This window comes from Marmota marmota, unplaced genomic scaffold (genome assembly GCF_001458135.2).
Source record: "Marmota marmota marmota unplaced genomic scaffold, marMar, whole genome shotgun sequence".
Taxonomy (NCBI): domain Eukaryota; kingdom Metazoa; phylum Chordata; class Mammalia; order Rodentia; family Sciuridae; genus Marmota; species Marmota marmota.
In genome coordinates, this window is record NW_026006869.1 from 135376 (window position 1) to 141961 (window position 6586).

General features: G+C 34.3%; 1 pseudogene; it reads left to right on the forward strand.

The window, feature by feature from the left end:
* Positions 1–1151: 1151 nt before the first annotated feature.
* LOC107133637 lies at positions 1152–5952 on the forward strand (annotated as a pseudogene).
* Positions 5953–6586: the final 634 nt, after the last annotated feature.

Sequence of the window (6586 nt, forward strand, 5' to 3'; positions counted from 1 at the left end):
TATATATATGGATGTCTTTTATTTACATCAAGTAATGGACTCTATTTGAACAACAACATAATTCATCTTCAGAAGATAAATCCATTTCAAAGTGTCACATCTTATCCTTCTTTTTGCTATATATTTATAAGAACCAGGTTACTTAGAAGTATTTACATACTATGAGAAGTCAAAAGAGCATATGAAAAAGGTTTTGAAAACTCTTGAAGACTCTTAAATACATAGTAGTCTGGAAAAACTGACATGAAAACCAACTCTAATTGTAAGCCCCTTCTTTTTATAAATATTACACATGCTGTTCTTTTTAAAAGTAACTTGTCAAAACTGATTTGTGTTCTTGTTAGCAACTCTTCTAACATTACTTTTAAAATAGTCTTACATGAAACTTTTTCTATAGAAAAATTTCAGATTACTTCTATAGAAAGTGTCAACAGGGCTACACATGGAGCTCAGGGGTAGAGAGCTTGCCTAGTATATAGAAGGCCTTGCAGTTTAACCTCCAACATTGCAAGAAATAGAAAGGTAGAGAAGGGAAGGGGAGGCAACTTAGAAAGAAAAAAAGAAAAGAAGAAAAAGGGAGTGAACATGAGGGGAGGAAAAGGAATGAGTCATTAAAATAAAAGGGAAAGTGGTACAAATATAAATGTGTGACATAATGGCTCTTCAAATATTTTACAAAGCTTTAGAATTTTAGTTACAGCAAACTGGTTGATATTATGACTGAATAGAATTGAACATAATAAGCTCAGTCTTGAAATCAAACCAAGGACTGGTTGCAAGAGAGGAGTTTTCTCTGACTATATTGGGGCAGGCTTGAACCTGCACTGCTTCAGGATGCAAAGCATAGTGAAGGGGCCAAAATTTTCCAGAAAGGCAATGTGAGTGTGCTAGGCACCTGGGAGCCCATAACTTCTTTCCATGTCTATGCCCACAGACCCTCTACCCCCTACCCCACCCCTGCAGCTGCTTCACAATATTATTCTCCATTGCCTGGTGCAACTTTGGGTCCCTGACCAAGACCTGAGTGTACCCAACCTCTTTTGGCATGGCAGGACAGGCTGTAGTTGCAGCAGCAATAGCTAAATGAGCCTTAGTGTGATAGAGTGGCCAAGGGCTGCCCCTGAGTTGTATCTGGGGCATAAGTACTTAGGATTGTGGCATCATTGTCTGAGGACATGAAATCAGGCTCTAATACTTATGGCTATCCTCAGGAGTTGGTGACATGTTCAGCTATTGGATCTTGTGCTGTTCTGTTGTTTTTGTGGAGATTTTGTCAATGTGTTAGAAACAGGCTTTATGTAAGAAGAAAAAAAGCTTGCTCTAAAACTTCCTGGACTAATTGAAGAAAAATCTGAACTACATGAAACAGTTAGCCTTGTTGAAAAAGAGTAGGAAGGCTTAGAGTCATCTTTACAGGACACCATTTTTGAGAAGAAGTCAATAGAAGCAGAAAATTGGGAGGCAATATATGAAAAGTTGGATAGGTTCAAATCTGAACTTGGGGATGAAATACTGTCTCTAGAAAAAGAGCTAAAAGAAGAGAAAACTAAATATTCTCAGCAGAATGAAATGGTGGAAGATATATCCAAAAGGATTAAGTCCAGAGAAGATGAATCAAAATTCCTCAACTCACAAATAGCTGAAGCTAAAACAACCTTGAGAATATTTTAAGTGAATGAAGAAGAATTTAAGGTAGCAATAAAAGAAGTTTTGAATAAAAATTTCAAACTTTAGAAAAGTCAGAAACATATTTTAGAAGAAGCTGAAGTATGGAAAAAAAAAGTGAATGACCTTAATAAACAGAAAAGAACACTTGAAGATTCTAAAGTGCTTGCAGAACAAATGCTAAGAGAGAAAGAAAATCACATTAAGTCTCTGACAGAGCACTTGTTGCAGATGAAAGATTGTGCTTCCTTGCTTGGAGAAGACCTAACAGATGATGGTAACTTGGAGTTGGAAATGAAAAGTGAATCAGAGATTGGCACTCAATTAAATGATCAGCCAAAAGGAGCTTTGAAGGAACCGATGTATGGTGCTAAGTTAAATGCCTCTTTTAAAATATTAGAAGGAGAAAGAAACCATTTTTTACTTTATTATCTGAACCTTATAGAATATTAAGACAGAGCAAGCCTCTTTGCAGTAATATATACACAAAATAAAAGTGAGAATCAGAATCTTCAGCTGAAATTTAAAGTCATGATTGAACTATATCAAGAAAGTGTAACGAAACTCCAAAGGAAATTAATAGTAAAGGAAAATTACCATGTAAAATGCGAGGAGAAATTTTCCAAAGTGGATGAAAACACCAGCCATGCAACTGAACAGCTGGAGACCTATAGAAAGTAAGTCAAAGTTTTTGAAGAAGAATTGGAGAGAAGCATTCATTCTCATCCGGGGCAGATTATGTACTATGAGAAAAAAAGCATATGTGTGGGCAGCTCAGAGTGCTAAAAGATACCTCAATGATTTAAGTAAAGAAAATGTTCACAACAGACAAAAAGAAAAAGATTCTTATGCACTTGATGATTCAAATACAGCCTTTGGCAGAGAGCATGCCCTAAATGGTCCCTCAGTATTGGATCAGCCTTCATCTGAAATGAGAGCTCCACTTCTGGAAAAGAAGAGTCCACACAGACTTTTATCTTTGCTTCCAGGGGGAGGAAGAAGAGGTTCAAGAGGCCAAGAGAAACCTCTGGGCTCTCATATTTTCAATGAAAAAACAGAATCAGGCTCTGATGGGTTAACTGATTCTCAGTGCTTTTTATTACACTGGGCCCCTGTCACCTTCATGGGTAAAGGCCCATAGGATGATGGTCCATCCACCAGGAGATCCATATTTAGATCCATGTCTTCCTCTACAAAGGCAAGATGGATGTTATTATAATTATAATAGACCATCTGGACCAGCAGAACTAAGAAGTTCTACTATTCTGTCTTTGGGTAAAATGGATTGGCCTACATCTTCAGAAATGGAATCTAGTAGAAATGATACCAAAGTTAATGTTGGTAATTCCAATGTGCCTGATTCATTTCTCCCTGCTTAAAACCCAGAAATTGCTTCTGGCTTTGCTTTCTCACCCTTCCCTCCAATCAGAGGTCTATTGTTTCCAGTGGATTCAAGGAGTCAATTGAGAAGAGAACCTTTTTTTCCCTCTACCTCCTCCAGAAAATGGATCATCTCGAGATTATTTTCCACCAGGCCCACAGCCCCCTCCATCCCCAATGCAAAATGTCTATTTACTGAGGTGTTTTCCTCATTATTTTCCCCCAAGAGATGGATTTACCTCCAGAACCCCATTTTGAAAATAGAAGTGAGTTTCCTTCAGGGCTGATTCACCTACAAATGAGCCTGCTACTAAATATCAGGAACCACAACAAGAAACCTGATGTTTTTGACCTCTTCAAAAGTAATTTGACTTATTCTAATTTTTAGTTTTTAAGTAACTACTTTTACTTATTAAGTGATTATACTTTTGCTCTAATTGAAGCTAAATGGAATTATAATTCTAAGGATAGTATTTTGTAAATAAAGATGATTTAAAAATGAATCTTATCAGTAAGTTATTTCCATTTTTTAATTCTAGATAGTGTAAATAAGTTTGATTAATTTACTATTACACAAACAACAATGGGAGTTTTATATACATAATCTTGCAGTCAGGGATATTATAAAATCCAAAGAAAGTATGTGCCTCTATTCAAAAAAATGCATGTATTATGATTGTAGCATATGTGAAAGTAACTTTATGCTTAATGAAAGATTTTAATTGATTGAAAGTCTTGTTTGGCATTGATGACAATAATAAAAATCAACAAGTTTTTTCATAAAAAAGAATAATTAGAGCATATTAAGAATAATCAATATAACATGACTGTCATGTAACAGGAAATTTTAAATATAAAAAATTTTCAGTTCTCAGGAAAACTTTTAGGATGAATAAACCCCCATTTAATTCACTTGATCCCCATTATCCTTTATATCCTTTATGTTATGTCCATTTTCATAAAATTAAGAATTGTATTCTGCTGTGGGTTTGGTTCTTTTTTAAAATTTTTCCATTAAGTGGCATGATATAAGGATACAATGTGCTCATTCAATCAAGGATTGTTTGATAAAAGTGTGTGTAATTCCATGGGTTAAAATTGTATTCCAATGAGTACTAAATTGTGCAAAAGCACAGGTTGTATATACAGGGGCATTACCTGTTTTCAAATAAGTAGGCTTTCCCATAGTAGCAAAGCAGAGTAATAAATGAGAATTGTAAGCTGATAAATTTTTTAGATCAATCTGCAGTAGCTCAAATAAACCCATAATGAGTATCAGTAGAAAAACAAAGAAAAGAATAACAATGAAAAGGAGGAAAATGAGTTAACACCCATTTGCCTAAGTGTATTAGAGTGTAGTCCTAATGGATTTACAGATTGCCACAAAGAGTCCCAGAAGGGTATACAGTGAGAACAGTTATTGACAGTGGCCTGAGCTTTTGGGGAAGAATTGGAAATCATTATGAACAAGCATTCTATGAAAAAATCCATGAGATTTTACAACACCTGAAAATAAAAGATAAGGGACCTCACAACTATACCTGTGTGGGCATTATTCTCTGTCAAAAGTCCAGGAATCTTGGTGTGGCTGTGTGTATGAGCAAAGAAAATAAGGGACATATGATGCTGTAAAAGAGTTTGAAGGGTTAAATGAAGACATTGTTCATTGGAATCTAAATGAGGGGAAAGCACAGCTACAGAAATATGAGGAAGAAGTTTAGCTATATATTGAGAATCTGAAATTATGTTTTAGTAGAAAATAATCTCAGTGCCATGATAATGACAGTTAATTTAGCTTGCAGAGGAGAGGTTTGAGGCAGGATCTTGTTGTTTCTTTAACAACTGAAAAAAAAGGGGGCGATAGAGTAGTTGGGCTTCAGTGGTAATTTCTTATTTATTCATTTGAGGAACCATATTTATTAAGATTAATCAAATTATGTTAAATTTTATTTACATATATTAATTGTAAAATAAGAATATAAGAAAATGTGATTAACAGTATTAATCATCTCTGTTGAAGAAAAATTTTAGAAGCAATGGATATTGCATTAAATTTTAGACATTCTTTAGAATAAAGACTTTATTTTCTGGCCATCTAGAATTTTTTTTTAAAAAGTTATTTTAATGCAGAAATTCTTTAGTCATTGGTGACATACAAATTAAAACACAATATATCACTATTGCCTACCCAGATGAATCACTAAGATAGAGAGACTGTAGTAAATTTAAGTGAGGATGTGGAGAAATTAGAGTGTCCTCATGTTACTAGTGGATCAAATTCATATAGTTTTTTGGAAAGCACTTGGTAATATATACTAAGTTTCAAATATGCATAACTGATGATCCAGAAATTTACTCTTAGGGTATAAATTACAAAAATACTCACATGCAATTCATCCAAACGCATTTACAACAGCAATCATAGCAGAATATTCCTTCATAACTCCAAAAATAGTGTCTGTCTTATATTAGAATCTTAGTGAATACCTGTTGAGTGAATAAATAAATTGTAAGCAAGAATGACATAGTTAAACATGAATTAAAATGGAAGATAGAATTAATCCTGATTCTTCTGATGGAAAGTGTGAACTTTAACAAGAGAAGGCAAGTGAATGGAGAGGATGAAAGAAAAATATGATAGCAAAGAAAAAATGGAAGTGAAAAAAATCATGGAGGAATGAATAGCATTTCATATATTTCCTAAGTTATTTTATTATAGTGTGATATAATGTGTTTTCCTCATGACCTTCCTCAAAGAGCTGGATTTCCTCCCCCCACCCCCGCATTCTGAATGTAGAAGTGAGTTCCCTGAAGGGTTCCTTCCACCTGCAAATGAGCCTGCTATTCAACATCCAGGACCCCAACAAGAAACCAGATTTTTTTTTTTTTCTCTCTCTCTCTTCAAAAGTAATTTGACTTATCTCTCATTTTTAGTTTTCAAGTAACTGCTTTTACTTAAGTAAGTGACTATACTTTGGCTCCAACTGAAGCTCAACAGAACAATAATTCTTATATAATATTTTGTCAATAAAAATGATTTATGTATGAATCTTATGAGTAAATTATTCCTATTCTATTTTATTCCAGAGTACAGCATTTAATCCGATGAAGCCACTATTACATAAACAACAATGGGAGTTCTAGGTACATGTAATCTAGCCATGGGGAATATTTTAAACTCTCAACAAAGGTACTCCCTTTCTACACAGAAGTGTATCTAGTATGATTGTAGCAAATGTGAAAGTAACTTTATGCTTAATGAAAATTTTCATTGATTTAAAGACTGGTTTGGCATATCAGCTAGTTTTTCCATAACTGAATAACTAGAGCATAGTAAGAGTAAACCAGAAAACACAACTAAACATGTCATGGAAATAAGAGATCTCACATACACAGAAAAATACATTTCTCAGGAAACTTTTTGGAATTGGAAACCACAATTTAAACTCACTCTGTTTCTGTTTTCCCTTTTTTTGTCTTCTTCATCCTCCTCCTCCTCCTTATCCTCCCCCTCCCCCTCCTCCTCCTTCTTATACCTTTA